Source organism: Hyla sarda, chromosome 1 (assembly GCF_029499605.1).
Source record: "Hyla sarda isolate aHylSar1 chromosome 1, aHylSar1.hap1, whole genome shotgun sequence".
NCBI classification, from domain to species: Eukaryota; Metazoa; Chordata; class Amphibia; order Anura; family Hylidae; genus Hyla; species Hyla sarda.
This window is the reverse complement of record NC_079189.1, coordinates 527,533,205-527,549,528: the sequence shown is the minus strand read 5'-3', so window position 1 is coordinate 527,549,528 and position 16,324 is coordinate 527,533,205. Positions and strand designations below refer to the sequence as shown.

Sequence of the window (16,324 nt, the reverse complement as noted above, 5' to 3'; positions counted from 1 at the left end):
CAAGAAAGATATAATGGAGCTGGAAAGGGTTCAAAGATGGGCAACCAGAGTAATACGGAGAATAGGAGGACTACAGTACCCAGAAAGATTATCAGAATTAGGGTTATTTAGTTTAGACAAAAGAATGCTTAGGGCGACCTAATAACTATGCATAAATATATCAGGGGGCAGCACAGAGATCTCGCCCATGATCTATTTATACCCAAGACTGTATCTATAACAAGGGGGCATCCTCTACGTCTTGAGGAAAGAAGGTTTCTAAACCAGCACAGACGAGGATTCTTTACTGTAAGAGCAGTGAGACTGTGGAATTCTCTGCCTGAGGAGGTGGTCATGGTTAACTCCGTAAAAGAGTTCAAAAGGGGCCTGGATGCATTTTTGGAGCGTAATAACATTATTGGTTACAGATACTAGATTTATAGGGACAGAACGTTGATCCAGATATTTATTCTGTCTGCCATATTTGGAGTCGGGAAGGAATTTTTACCTCTAAGATGAGGGGTTTTTGCCTTCCTCTGGATCAACTTAGTAGGGACTCATTAGGGATATAGGTTGAATTTGATGGACTCTGGTCTTTTTTGTACCCAATACAGGTGTTGCACTGGGGCCAAGGAGTTGCAAGTTATACTTCTGCTGGAACACTGCTCAAAAAAATAAAGGGAACACTAAGATAACACATCCTAGATCTGAATGAATGAACTAATCATATGAAATACTTTCGTCTTTACATAGTTGAATGTGCTGACAACAAAATTAACAAAAATTATCAATGGAAATCAAATTTATCAACCCATGGAGGTCTGGATATGGAGTTACACTCAAAATCAAAGTGGAAAACCACACTACAGGCTGATCCAACTTTTATACAATGTCCTTAAAACAAGTCAAAATGAGGCTCAGTATTGTGTGGCCTCCCCGTGCCCGTATGACCTCTCTACAATGCCTGGGCATGCTCCTGATGAGGTGGCAGTCTCCTGAGGGCTGTCCTCCCAGACCTGGACTAAACTTCTGGACAGTCTGAGGTGCAACGTGGCGTTGGTGGATGGAGCGAGACATGATGTCCCAGACGTGCTCAATCAGATTCAGGTCTGGGGAATGGGTGGGCCAGTCCATAGCATCAATGCCTTCCTCTTGCAGGAACTTCTGAAACACTCCAGCCACATGAGGTCTAGCATTGTCTTGCATTAGGAGAAACCCAGGGCTAACCACACCAGCATATGGTCTCACAAGGAGTCTGAGGACCTCATCTCGGTACCTAATGGCAGTCAGGCTACTTCTGGCCAGCACATGGAGGGCTGTGCGGCCCCCCAAAGAAATTCCACCCCATACCTTTACTGACCCACAGCCAAAACAGTCATGCTGGAGGATGTTGCAGGCAGCAGAACGTTCTCCACAGAGTCTCCAGACTCTGTCACGTCTGTCACATGTGCTCAGTGTGAACCTGCTTTAATCTGTGAAGAGCACAAAATTTACCAATCTTGGTGTTCTCTGGCAAATGTCATACGTCCTGCATGGTGTTGGGCTGTAAGCATAACCCCCACCTGTGGACGTCGGGCCCTCATACCACCCTCATGGAGTCTGTTTCTGAACGTTTGAGTGGACACATGCACATTTGTGGCCTGCTGGAGGTAATTTTGCAGGGTTCTGGCAGTGGTTTTCCTGCTCCTCCTTGCACAAAGGCGGAGGTAGCAGTCCTGCTGCTGGGTTGATGCCCTCCTACGGCCTCCTCCAAGTCTCCTGATGTACTGGCCTGTTTCCTGGTAGCGCCTCCATGCTCTGGACACTACACTGACAGACACAGCAAACCTTCTTGCCACAGCTCGCATTGATGTGCCATCCTGGAATGAGCTGCACTACCTGAGCCACTTGTGTGGGTTGAAGACTCTGTCTCATGCTACCACTAGAGTGAAAGCACCGCCAGCTTTCAAAAGTGACCAAAACATCAGCCAGGAAGCATAGGAAGTGAGAAGTGGTCTGTGGTCACCATCTGCAGAACCACTCCTTTATTGGGGGTGTCTTCCTAATTGCCTATAATTGCCACAAAAAAACCTTTTTCAAACCTGTACTGGGCATTCTGTAAGGTCCATTACTTGGCGAATAGCCCAGTACGGGTTTGAAACACTTTGTTTTACATGGAATAACTATATTTTGGTTTGTTCATCCTTAGGAGAAGCACCTTTCTTCACATCCAGTGGATTTCTAGCCTTAATTTTCTATTTGTAAAGTGACCTTATGTTGCAGGATCTGGGTAGGACAGAGTCTGCTGACCTGATACCAAATGAGCTTACATGTTCATAGAGGTGTTGCGCTCTCAGCATAAAACAATCATATAAAACGCAATTTACCTTCGGATTTATTTCTCCATCAAAACGCACTAGGGGTGCACCGCTATTTTATTTTTTGTGACTTCTATTTAAAACAGAAGCCAAAATACTCTGCCTGATCTATTGCATGAGGGACACCAGCAATACCCACCAACTCCATTTTCTAACAAAGGGGTCTGTAGTGGTCCGGCATACAGTATCTGGTGCAGATGCGACAAATGGCCTTGTTTCTAACACATTCAGGTGAACACTTTCAGTGTATGTACCTTGAAAAAATCCAGTATGTGATAGTGTACATTGAACATACTGTAGCTATAGACCCCCAATGGAGGACAAAAGAGTGCCCTTTTTGGCTTCAGTTTGATCTGTACAGGGAATACAATTGATTTTAATCTAAAGAAAAGCATTGCACACTTATTTTTCCTATAAAATGGGTCAACCCAAAACGGCCATCCCATGAGACAGAACTTTTTATTTTTGTGCATTGTGGTCAATTGTGGAAGCTTGTTATTTTATGTTTGTATACATTGGTGAACACTCCAGACATTAGGCCCCTTTCATACTGCCGTTAGTGTACGGCAGTGTGATGGCCAGAGGGAGAGCCGGGCACAATAACGGGAGAAAAATTACAGCATGTGCTGTTTTTTTCTCCCGCTATTTATAACGGTGCCCAGTGGCCCCAATAATAGTAAATGGGAGCCGCCGAGACCCATTGTTTGCTGTTGCTCCACATTATGAGAACGGCCGTTAAAGTCAGGAAAAATTAAAGAGACTTTGACGGACGTTCTCGACAGGGAGCAACGGCGGTGTGAAAGTAGCCTAAGTCAGCTTTCTGAATCAGAAGATGCTGGAAGGTCCTTCTCATATGTTGTCTACTTGGATAAGCGCCATGTGTATTGCATTTTCAGACGTTAAGAATAACCTATCATTACAGATAAATCCTGGAAACAGACCATTGTGCGTTGTAAATGCAGCTTGTACGCAGTTATATGTGATGTAAGGCTTTTAAGGAGAGAGAAAAATACAATCCACAAGCCCGTCTTTGTCTTATCTGTCTAGCATCATGCTACAATACAAACAGTAAAATCAAATAACTATGGAAGGAGGAAAAAAAACAGGAGGCATATTTGACTATAAAACTAGTGAAAGCTAATTGTTGTCTCTGCAGGGGAACGGAATAAGTAAACACAGCTTGTTGCACCTAGAAAAGTGACTGTTTCAGACTATAAAGCACTCACTACATGCATGCTGTAGGCTATACAAAGTAGCAATTTATTACTCAATGTGAACAATGGCAGAAGACAAGAAAATAGAGGAAGTGCCTGTAGAATATGTACATTAAACGTTGTCTACTTGGGACAGTGGAGGATGGAACATTAACATGGTAAGCCAAACAACATTAAGCCAATTTGCAACATTCATGGTCCAGTTTAAATATGGACCCCACTAGATATCATCTGGCAATAGTCTGATCACATGGAGGACCATCAGGAACTTAAACTTTTAATAGGAGAACACGGCTTACCACATCCCACTACAATCACCTGTGCACGGGACCTGCCGGCATCATCTCCAGCTGCAAAGCACAAACAATAGGAAGAAAGATTGTCCTGCACATGGATATGGAGGGACCAGCGTCCTGGCTTTATTCGGAAACATCTATCAGGACACTTCAGGATCAATAACAATTACCAGACCATCACTGTTGAGAGGTGATCAACAAGCACAACATGGAAGTAGAGGGGACCCCGCCATAGGCCAGACTAAATATTAGCAAATACAAACCATCTTTGGGAAGTCTGTAAGAAAGATCTGGGTTGCACACCTTTTCCACCTACACAACCAACATACTGAGCTCGACAGGTGACAACTGGCTAACCAACAAGGGAACAATGGTCTGAAATCCACACTACTTTCTAAATATTAAATGGGCACTGTCATGAAATCTAAAAATTGATATGTTGTAGTACTTAAGTACTACAACATATCTCTAATATATTTTAATTAAAAAAAGTGATTTTAAACAAGTTTAAAATCACTTTTAAATTCTGCCACTAGGGGTCGCCCTCCTAGTGGCCGAATGCATTCAGCAGTGACGTCACTACTGGATGTCGACTCATTTCAGCCTGGCAATGAGTCGAAATCCAGTCACTGCGGTGCTCGCTCCCGCCTGTCAATCAAACAGGCGAGAGCGAGCACGCTGATAGCTGGGGCTGCACGCATTGGCCAGCTCCACTGGCCTTGCGCGCGGCCCCGTCCGCCCCCGTTACCCTCCGGAGGCCGTTACCCTGTCCGGAGGCAGCTCATTGATCCTTCGGTAAGTCTTCACCACTGGAGGAATGGGGTGGGGGAAGCGGGGTTCGGGGGAGCGCCGCCGCTCAGCACTAGAAGTATGGGGGTGGGGAGCAGGGTTTGGGGGAGCGCCGCCGCTCAGCACTAGAGGTATGGGGGTGGGGAGCGGGGTTATTGTTTTCACCACAGGGTGCCTCCAGCTGTTTCACCACTACAACTCCCAGAATGCCCTGACAGCCAATTGATGTCAGGGCAAGCTGGGAGTTGTACTGGTGAAACAGCTGGAGGCACCCTGTATAGTGAGCTAAGGGCGGAAGTGCCGGCCACAGCAGGCATCAGTGACGTGGTGCCTGCTGGGGAAGTCTGCCTTGTAGTGAGCACACTACCAGGCAGACAAAAAGGCATTTTAATATAGTAAAAAAAAAAATTTAAGGGAGGGAGGGGGTTAGGGAGAGATGGGCAATAGGCAGGGACAGAAAGAAAAAAAAATGGATGGTGGGAGCTACCCTTTAAGCTCAGTATTAGAGCTAAACGGCAGGCCAGAGGAACAAAAATAGGAAGCCCCACAACCCATGGATTACAATGGTCTTGTTCTCCAGTTGATTACAGTTACAACTTAAAGGGGTACTCCGGTGCTTAGACATCTTATCCCCTATCCAAAGGATAGGGGATAAGATGCCTGATCGCGGGATCATGCACGTGGCACCCTGTTTGTAATCATTCCCCGGGGCGTGTTCGCTCTGGGACTGATTACCGATTACTACAGGGCGGGCGGCGTGTGACGTCACGCCCCCGCCCCCGTGTGATGTCAGGCTACGCCCCTCAATGCAAGCCTATGGGAGGGAGCGTGACATCACACGGGGGCGGGGGCGTGACGTCACACGCCGCCCGCCCTGTAGTCGCCGGTAATCAGTCCCGCAGCGAACACGCTCCGGGGACTGATTACAAACGGGGTGCTGCGTGCATCATCCCGGGGGTCCCCAGCGGCGGGACTCCCGCGATAAGGCATCTTATCCCCTATCCTTTGGATAGGGAATAAGATGTCTAAGCACCGGAGTACCCCTTTAATGATGTATCGACTGCTTGGTTTACAGCTGAGCTATTTATAGACTATAACCTGGTGAAACAACATGTACCTGGAGGACTATCACTGGTTAGAGACTGTTATCCCTTAACAAATTAGAGTAGATGGATTAGTGCAATGCTATCAACCCTCCAAAAATGTGCAGACGACTCAAAGACTGGAATATGCTTAAAGACTAACTGGTACAATTATTATTTTCTAATGTTGTCCCAGGCTCATAACATAGTAGCATAGTAACATAAGGTTGAAAAAATTCCTGAGTCCATCAAGTTCAACCTATATCCCTAATCAGTTCCTACTGAGTTGATCCAGAGCAAGGCAAAAAACCCTTATACTAGAGGTAAAAATTCCTTCCCGACTCCAAATATGGCAGTCAGAATAAATCCCTGGATCAACGTTCTGTCCCTATAAATCTAGTATACATAACCAGCGATGTTATTATTCTCCAAAAATGCATCCAGACCCCTTTTGAACTCATTTACAGAGTTCACCATGACTACATCCTCCGGGAGAGAATTCCACAGTCTCACTGCTCTTACAGTAAAGAACCCCCGTCTGTGCTGGTGTACAAACCTTCTTTCCTCTAGACGCAGAGGATGCCCCCTTGTTATGGATACAGTCCTGGGTATAAATAGATCATGGGAGAGATCTCTCTATTGCCCCCTGATATATTTATACATAGTTATTAGGTCTCCCCTAAGCCTTCTTTTTTCTAAACTAAATAACCCCAATTCTGATAATTAGAGATGAGAGAATTTTTGAAAAATTTGATTCGGCCAATTCACCGAATTTTCTGCTATTAAAAACAGCTATTTCTGGCCTACGGAGAGCCTCAATAGGGGTGTAGAACACTTTGCCTTGCAGTAACACGCATAGGGTGTGTGCTGGGTTAGTGAAATAACACCGTTATTCAGTATGATATGCAGATCAGAGGGGTCGCTATTAGAATCACTGTCACAGAGCGGCACAATGACAGAGCCTGGAGGTGGCATCAGTATGAGAAGACCATATAGTGGCTGAATGACACAGCATGGAGGTGGCGGCAGCATGAGGAGACCATGTAGTGACTGAATGACACAGTGCGGAGGTGGCGGCAGCATGAGGAGACCATATAGTGGCTGAATGACACAGCCTGGAATTGGCGGCCGCAAGAAGAGACCATATAGCCTCAATAGGGGTGTACTTTGCCTTGTCCTAACACGCATAGGGAGTGTATGACATGTAGATTACAGGCATCGCTATTAGAATCACTGCCGCAGAGCGTCTGGATGTGGCAGCAGAGAGACCATATGGCCTCAAAACTGAAGAGAATGAAGAGATTTTTTATGCAATTTTTATTTTATTTTATTTGAATTTATTTACATTTTTTGAGTACCCTTTCTGGTGAGCATCGAGCTGGCGGTCCATCGCCAGTCAAGATACCACCTGTTCCAGCCCCTGCCTCTCAGCACCCCCTTGACTGTGAAAGTGCGATTGTTTCATTTAATCAGTTATGGTTCATTTTTATCGCTCCAAGCTGTTTCACTGGATTCTTGTGATAATTCCACAGGTAATATATGATGTTGACGACCATAGGGCCTTAGTCTTGAAAAGATTACATAGATTTTTTTAAATTTAAATTTAAGATTTATATTAGATTCCCAAGTTAAATGTCCCGGCATTTACTTTGAACTAATACTGTATGACAACAAAACCCAATCTAACAAGGAGTCACATGGTGGCACAATTACAGAGCTTAGAGGTGGCAGCAGCCCGATGAGACCATAGGGCCTCACAATAGAAAAGATTAAAGATATAGATAATTTAGTAAAATTTTAATTGAAGATTTTAGATACATGAAAAGTGCCAACAGCATAAGGAGACCATACGGTGGCACAATGACACAGCCTGGAGGTGGCAGCAGCATGAGGAGACCATAGGGCCTCACAATTCCTAAGATGAAAAGACACATTTTAAAATTTTAATTATAGACTTATGGTAGCTAGTGCTACCATAAAAATGTTTAAATAATGTCCCAGCAGCATGAGGAGACCACATGGCTGCAAAATGACACAGCCTGGAGGTGGCAGCAGCAAGAGTAGAACATATGGTGACAGAATGACACAGCCTGGAGGTGGATGCAGCCTGACCAGACCAAAGGGCCTCATAAATTAAAAGATTTAAGATATTTTTTTAAATTGCATGTTGCCATGTTAACATTTTCTTAATGGATCACAAAAGGTCCAACTTCACAGAGAACACACTACACTATAGTAAAATATCATATGAGACAGTCCACTATTATACTAGTACAAGAGTCTACAAAATGATACAAAGCATACAAAAAAGTGCTTTGTACAAAGCATACAAAAAAGTATAGCAATGTTTCCCAACCAGGGTGCCGCTAGCTGTTGAAAAACTATAACTCCCAGCATGCCCGGACAGCCGTAGGCTGTCCGGGCATGCTGAGAGTTGTAGTTTTGCAACAGCTGGAGGCACCCTGGTTGGAAAACACTGCAGTATAGTGTGTTAGCCTCTGATGATTTTACAGCACTAGCATTCACCATTTTTTCTTGTACATCCAGTCTAACTCTGATATATAGGCTATTGTTTTAACTCCACATTTATCTGTTCTTCTTCCTCCTCATTGTTTGGCCGTTGTTTTAGAGACCTGCCATACATTGTCTCAAGAGAAAAAAACCTGCAGCTGAAGACTGACAATTTCACTTAACATGCTTTATCTCTTGCAAATCAATATTCTGGCACTCTGGAGGTTTGTGGGCTAAGACACAATGAAGCTAGTGTAAAAGCTGTCAGCGAAGACGGAATGATTGTCTATAGTTACATTGTAGTCCTTGCCTGGGAGGAGAACTAGCAGATAAATAACGTCTGACCTTTTAGTAATGTACATGTAGACACTAATTCATATCTGCATCTTTCAGTATTTTATTGTATTTTTGTATATTGTTGCATATAGCAAGCATACTTATCAGAATAGAAGGTTATGGTACACAGAATCTATTTCTCCGTATTAATGTACACACTTAATTCCAATTTTACCGAATTTTTATCTAAATGTTTATAGAAACCCTTGCACTCATTATTATCGGCTGATTCAGAAAAAAAGATAGCCTTGGTAATAAAAGGTATCTTAATCTAGCTAAATAGACACCATTCAGGGCATTATTGCAACTTATAGGGCTATTTCTGCCCTTAAAGGGGTACTCCGCCCCTAGACATCTTATGCCCTATCCAAAGGATAGGGGATAAGATGTCTGATCGCAGGGGGTCCCGCCGCTTTGGCTGTCTGGGCATGCTGAACGTGCCAGGGCCAAAAATTTCACACTGCCGCTCAGCCCAGGCCCCAGAACACGTCTAGAACTACTCTCCCATTGAGTCCTCATCCAGTTTATTGTTAACTTTTTTCATGTAGCTTCTGCAAAGAGTATCTCTATTATGTGTGTATAGGCTAGTGTTTACAAACCAGTGGGCCTCCAGCTGTTGCAAAACTACAACTCCCAGCATGCCCTGACAGCCTTTGGGCATGCTAGGAGTTGTAATTTTGCAACAGCTGAAGGCACACTGGTTGGGAAACATTGTTCTAGCCAATTCAGTATATTACAAACAAAGTGCATTGTTTCCCAACAAGGGTGTCTTCAGTTGTATCAAAACTACAACTCCCAGCATGCCCGGACAGCTTTTGGCTGTCCGGGCATGCTGGTAGTAGTAGTTTTGCAACACCTGGAGGCACCCTGGTTGGGAAACACTGGTGTATGCCCTATAGAGGTGTGGTGAACTACAACCCCCAGGAGACTACAGAGGCAGCATGCTGGTGTTATACCACAGACTGGAGACTCCTGAATGACACATGCTGGGAGTTGTAGTCCCTTTTGTGTGTGTATGCCAGTGTATCCTAACCAGGGCTGATTATATTAGTGTGCTGTGTATAAGGGGGCCGACCAGGGAAAATAGTAGGGTGGGTAAAGGGCGGAACAAAAAAAAAAAGGAGCCGCCCCAAAACAGCAAGGCATGTGGCATGCTGGGATTTGTAGTTTTCAGCACAGCAAGAAACATGAAATAGAAGCAAAGATAGGAAAACAAAGCGGGGGATAAAAATACAACAAAGAACGGAAATAGAGTAGGCTAAACAACAAGAATAGAAATTAAACAAAACAAATAGGGCAAGTCAAAAATGGAAAAACACATTGACCACTGGAGTACCCCTTTAAGATTACAAACAAATAAAGGTAATGGCAATAAGGGTAATTTTTTTTTACTAGCTATGCCAAACTATGTATGGTTCATTCTGAACAGTATATTACAACACCACTATCTGTTAACCGTATATGTTGGCTCTGGGCCAAAGGAAGTAAACAGGGAGTAAAACAAAGATTGTAGAAACAAACTGCACACAGTGTTTGACTGTACTCTGTACTCAGAATTTGTATGCAATGGAGCTGAATAAACAAAAAAGGTAAGAAAACTGTTGTTAATAGTTCATTTTCAATTTTAGAAAGGAGAAATAATTTCTTTAAAGGGGCAACTGTGATTAAAACATGTTTTGCTATTGCACTCCTTATGGTTAATAAAAATCTTTGTAATGTATTTTGTTAAAAAATGAAGTTTTCTATGTTTTATTTGTGTTTAAAAAAGTTGCCACTACGTGTCTCCCCAATTGTCCAGAGCACACCCCCCCCCCCCTTCCCAACCCCCATATTTTGCACAGACTTTGGACTCCTGCTGGTCTGGCAGAAGTCCAAAATCAGTAAATGCAGTCTGGAGTGCTGAGGTGTGTGTGTGTGCAGTCTTAGCCAAACATAGCTCATCTCACACTGAACTGCTCTGGGCTGTGTGTAGCAGAGTGAGGGAGGACGTTCTCCCCTGTATGGCTTCAGATGATGTCATACCTGCTGGGTAACGCCCCTTCTCAGTCTGTGAATCTGACTGAGACTGAGCAGAAAATACAGAGCAATATCAAGGTAGAAAACTAAAAATGAATACAAATGAAGGCAGGGGGTGGTTTATCATGATGGGGGCAGTGAACTGGGAAGATTATAAAATTTAACAAGATCATACAGGAGAGTCCGTCTGGCGACCGCAGCTGAAAATTCTTTGGCGGTAGGACCGCGCCGCACTGTGCCATCACCATTGATGGCTATGTAGTGCTCACGGAATTCCGCTCAAAGAAAGAACATGTTCTTTCTATGCACGTAAGAATTTCAGCGGCGGAATTGTCCACCTCTGTAATTCTTTAGTGTGAACAGGTCTTGCAGAAGACCCATTCACACTGATGGTAATGTTCACTGCACAGAATTCCACTTGCGGGAATTCCACAGTGTGAACATACCCTCAGAGTGCATTTTTTATTATTCATACAAAATCTTAATTTCCTCCACAGCCTTAATTAAAGGACAACTGTAGTGGAACACTTTTACATATGCCCGTGCCCGGGCCTAAAAAATAAACAAAATAAACTCATACATACCTTCCTACGAGCCCCCGTTGGTCTGGTACAGGCCTCACGGTCCAGCAGTGCTAACCTCATTCCACTTCCTGGGGACGGCGCAGAGCCGTCAGAGTATCACCGGCCGCAGCGATGTCCCGCCCCGGCCTGTGATAGGCTGAGCCCACTGTCATGTAAGGAGCTCTGGCTGGCTTCTTATAGGACAGTGGGCTCAGCCTATCACAGGCCGGGGCAGGACATCGCTACGGCCGGTGATACGCCGACGGCTCTGCGGCGTCCCCGTCCCCAGGAAGTGGAATGACGTCAGCACTGCCGGACCGTGAGGCCTGTGCCGGACCAACGGGGGCTCATAGGAAGTACAAATGTATACATTTATTTTGTTTATTTTTTAGGCACGGGCATATGTAAAAGTGTTCCACTACAGTTGTCCTTTAATTAAGGCTGTGGAGGAAATTAAGATTTTGTATGAATAATAAAAAATGCACTCTGAGGGTATGTTCACACTGTGGAATTCCCGCAAGTGGAATTCTTTGCAGTGAACATTACCATCAGTGTGAATGGGTCTTCCGCAAGACCTGTTCACACTGAGGAATTTCAGAGGTGGACAATTCCGCTGCTGAAATTCTTCCGCGCATAGAAAGAACATGTTCTTTTTTTGAGCGGAATTCCGCGAGCACTACATAGCCATCAATGGTGATGGCACAGTGCGGCGCGGTCCTACCGCCAAATAATTTTCAGCTGCGGTCGCCAGACGGAATCTCCTCGAGCAGAATTCCGTGAGCTGAGATTCTGCAGTGTGAACCTACCCTGACACCTATAAAGGTGTATGACATATTTACAATGTACTCAAGTTGGAACGACTAAGAAAGATTGGGCAATCTACCTAAACACAAGATAAAGTGGCATAAATAGAATAGGTATGATTTAATAAAAACAAGACTTCTCCAGGCAGGAATGATTCTTCCTACAAGAAGAGGCATGAATTAATGTGCACAGCTTCCGGCATTAGAGTTAAGTGGTTTAAGGAGCCATTAACATATTTTTTCCCTTTTTTCTTGTTATTTTGCTTTGTGTGGCATGATGTTGGATTCTGTGTTATAAAAATGCAAACATCAATAAAAAATATTGACCAGATATATTATTTAAGAATCACAGAATTTAGAAATAAAAGAAAACAAAAGTAAAAGCAAACAGTCAACAGGTTAACTTTAAAGATGAAATAGGATTTGTACAGGGAATTGTAATATTCTGTATTTATTTTTCCGGCAGATCTTTGCTTCTCCTTTGTGCATCAACCTGTTCCCAGTAATGTCAGTTCAATGGTGCAGGGCAACAGAGCAGAACAGACAGCAAAAGAAGAATCCCATTTCTATAGAGAGATCGTATAAAAATATGATAAAAGCTAGAAACATTTCCTGTGTTTTGTGCCCTTTCAATCAGAAACAAATACATAAAGATTTTTACTTGTATTTATGCCATTACATTGTATATTTGCGGGAAACAAGAAGAGCGGAAGTGGAAGCTTGGCGTCGCGCTGCTGATGACTTGATGCAGGAGCAAACAAGATAGATATCTTTAAAACGTTTTTTCAAACACACAACCCGTTTTAGGGTATTAATGACCCTTTCTTCAGGTGCCTAAAAAAAGGGTCATTAATACCCTGAAACGCGTTGTGTGTTTGAAAAAACATTTTAAATATATCTATCTGGTTTGCTCCTGTATCAAGTCATCAGCAGCGCGACACCAAGCTTCCACTTCCTCTCTTCTTGTTTCCCGCATTGTTACACGCCGGTGGATCCAGCGTGGGAAGCCGCGGCAGCTGAACTCAATCCTCCCTTTATCATATGTGTGTTATTGTTGTGCCTGGATTATGCACAACCACACCAGGTGAGTGCGTTCTAGTACCCACCATTACAACTAGTTCATGTATCAAGTATTCTTCACAAGGAAGCGCTCCTGTGTACTTTGTGTTTTCCACATTGTATATTTGTCCACCACGTGGTAACAATAGTATCTGATGTTTAAAAATTTCATTTAACTATTACTGCATTTATTTTAGTTAACAAAAAAACACTAAATAAAACAGTGGTCTCCAAACTGTGGACCTCCAGATGTTGCAAAATTACAACCTGTGGCACCTCTGACCACTGATAAAATGGGCACAGTCAAAAACCAATGTGTCCATAGCATTAAAGAAAGTGCTGTAGATCTGGGCACTGTACTACAAAACTGCATGTGCTGACTGGCGATCTTGTAGCAATATGTTGTACACTGGCCAATGGGCTACAGATTAGGAGCACTGAACACAGTTATCAGTGGTCATCTGTTGAGCCTTCACTAGGTTCAAACCACAGCACAAAGCACTGGCCAACATGCCTCCTTCATGCATCTCTATAGGTGAGCTGGAGATACAATGCTCGTGTATCTCTGTCTCTCCCATAGAGATGTATGGAGGGGCGTGTTGGCCAGTACTTTGTGCTTTCATCATCACAGCTCTTTTCATGCAAAAACTGGGGCACTGTGCAGAAGATTGTGGGGGGTCCCAGCGGTCAGGACCCACACAATCAGACACTTATCCCCTATCCAAAGGATAGGGGATACATTTTAGTAAACCAGAGTACTGCTTTAAATTCATCATTATTTGCCGCACACCCCATTTTTTTATTTTTATTTAAATGGTTTTATTAGAAGACTAAAATATACAGTTGGTGATGTGCATCTGATGATGACATTATTGGCTGCACAAAAGATTACATTAAAAGGGCCTTTAGTTGACATCAAGCAATAATGCCTCCATTTTCTTTTTCTGGTGCACTGTGTATCCTATACAGGGCCTAAGAAGTTCCCTCCCTAGTTACAGAAAGTGACTAAGAGTCCTTATTACATGGGGCAATAATTGGCTGAACAGGCTGATGTGTAAAAGGTCCAGCTCTTTTGTCAGCTGATTACAAATTTTAAGCTGGTTAAAAAAAAACATGGTGTTCCAGTCGCATATGTAAGGGCTCATTTATGCTTAATTTTTGCTGCAGATCTGTTGCAGATTTGCTGCTGCAGATTTTGTTGGCCATTGACTTCAATGGGTAGCAAAGTCTTTGACATCAAATCTGCAGCAGAACTGTGCAGCCAACAATAATGGAAGAAAAGGGCCAGACAAATGTTTCAGTGATTGTTCGTGTGGCCCTGCCCGCACATTGGTCAAGAAATGTAATAGGTTTCTTAAATGAACACCAATCCCTAGTAGATCAGCGCTCATATAGTGCTCAGGTCTGCCCGTGTAATACAGTCCTAAGGCTTCCAGTGCAGCTCTTTTTTTTACATATTTTATCTGTATCGTTCCCACAATAAAGTTAATAGTCAGAATATCTTTAAAGGGGTACTCCGGTGGAAAATTTTTTTTTTTTTTATCGACTGGTGCCAGAAATTTATACAGATTTGTAAATTACTTCTATTTAAAAAAATTTCCTCCGTCCAGTACTTTTCAGCTGCTGTATACAACAGAGGAAGTTCTTTTCTTTTTGAATTTCCTTTCTGTCTGACCACAATGCTCTCTGCTGGCACCTTTGTCCATGTCAGGAACTGTTCAGAGCAGGAGAGGTTTTCTATGGGGATTTGCTCCTATTCTGGACAGTTACTGACATGAACAGAGGTGTCAGCAGAGAGCACTGTGGTCAGACAGAAAATAAATTCAAAAAGAAAAGAATTTCCTCTGGAGCATACAACAGCTGATAAGTACTGGAAGGATTAAGATTTTTAAATAGAAGTCATTTACAAATCTGTATAACTTTCTGGCACCAGTCGATTAAAAAAAAAAATTCCACCGGATCACCCCTTTAAATAATAACAATAAACAATAGAGAATGCTATACTGACCTTACTGACCTATGGGACAGACAGGGATACAAAAAAGAGTAGTAGTAGTAGTAGTAGTAGTCATCCATTTTGGCAGAGCTTGGGTCCCGGATGATCTTAACTTTCTTGTCCCTCTCTCAACACACAGGATATGTCCTCCACAAGCCCATCTCTCGCCGCAGAGGTAATCAGATGGCCAGGATTTCCTTGTTCAGGATCAGAGAAAGGTAGTCAGCGGGGATCCAGGCGCACCAGAACAAAAGTGGTTAAAGGGGTATTCCAGGAAAATACTTTTTTCTTTAAATCAACTGGCTCCAGAAAGTTATACAAATTTGTAAATTACTTCTATTAAAATATCTTAATCCTTTCAATAATTATCAGCTGCTGAAGTTGAGTTGTTGTTTTCTGTCTGGCAACAGTGCTCTCTGCTGACATCTCTGCTTGTCTCGGGAACTGCACAGAGTAGAATAGGTTTGCTATGGGGATTTGCTTCCAAACTGGGCGGTTCCCGAGACACGTGTCATCAGAGAGCACTTAGACAGAAAAGAACAACTCAACTTGTGAAGCTCATAAGTACTGAAAGGATGAAGATTTGTTAATAAAAATTATTTATAAATCTGTTTAACTTTCCGGAGCCAGTTGATATATAAAAAAAAGTTTTTTCCTGGATAACCCCTTTAAGCATTGGTGACTAATGATTTTCTTTAACCCAGTCTGCCCACTTTTATTTTATCATGCTGGAAGACTCCTTTAAGTTACCTGATCAAATCGCTAAAAAAAAAAAAAAACAGTTTGAGGCTATGCGCACACATTTTTTTGCACTTCATTTTAAACCTCAAATATGGATAACACCATTTTACATACCATTTGGTCAGTTCTTGTTAGGGATCGACCGATATCGTTTTTTTAGGGCCGATACCGATAATCGGTGGAGGTTAGGGCCGATAGCCGATAACTTATACCGATATTCCGGTATAAGTTATCGGCTATTTATCCCCCCTCGACACCGCTGCAGATCATTGATTTAAAGCGGGCGCTTTAAATCAATGCACTGCAGTGTTTTTTTCGGTGCCATAGGCCGCCGCCGCCGCCACCCGCTTCTCTCCCCCTACCTGTCAGGGTGGTCCGGGCCATCCTTCCTTCCTGTAGTGTCCGGCGGCATTCCGGGTGGAGGGTGTACCGGTCCCGGCTGTCCTTTTTCTCCGGGGGTCATCTTCTCCACTCCGGGCAGGCTCCGGCCTAGTACGCTGCATAGACGCCGCTGCGCAGTGACGCCCGTGTGCAGCGACGCACCTGACGTCACGGCGTAGCGGCGTCTATGCAGCGTACTAG

General features: G+C 43.5%; 1 protein-coding gene and 1 long non-coding RNA gene across 4 annotated transcripts in view; both read right to left on the bottom strand.

Annotated features, from left to right (window-relative positions):
- The window catches only part of RASGRF2 (Ras protein specific guanine nucleotide releasing factor 2), a 318,216-nt gene that overhangs the window by 249,996 nt on the left and 51,896 nt on the right, over positions 1-16,324 (bottom strand). The window lies entirely within an intron of this gene.
- Positions 12,374-16,324, bottom strand: part of LOC130291089 (uncharacterized) — a 53,795-nt gene continuing 49,844 nt past the window's right edge. Inside the window, exons 2-3 of the long non-coding RNA XR_008847794.1 lie at positions 15,014-15,198; positions 12,374-12,512 (exon numbers count right to left, since the gene is read on the bottom strand). This is a non-coding gene — a long non-coding RNA (uncharacterized LOC130291089). The remainder of the gene's footprint in view (positions 12,513-15,013; positions 15,199-16,324) is intronic.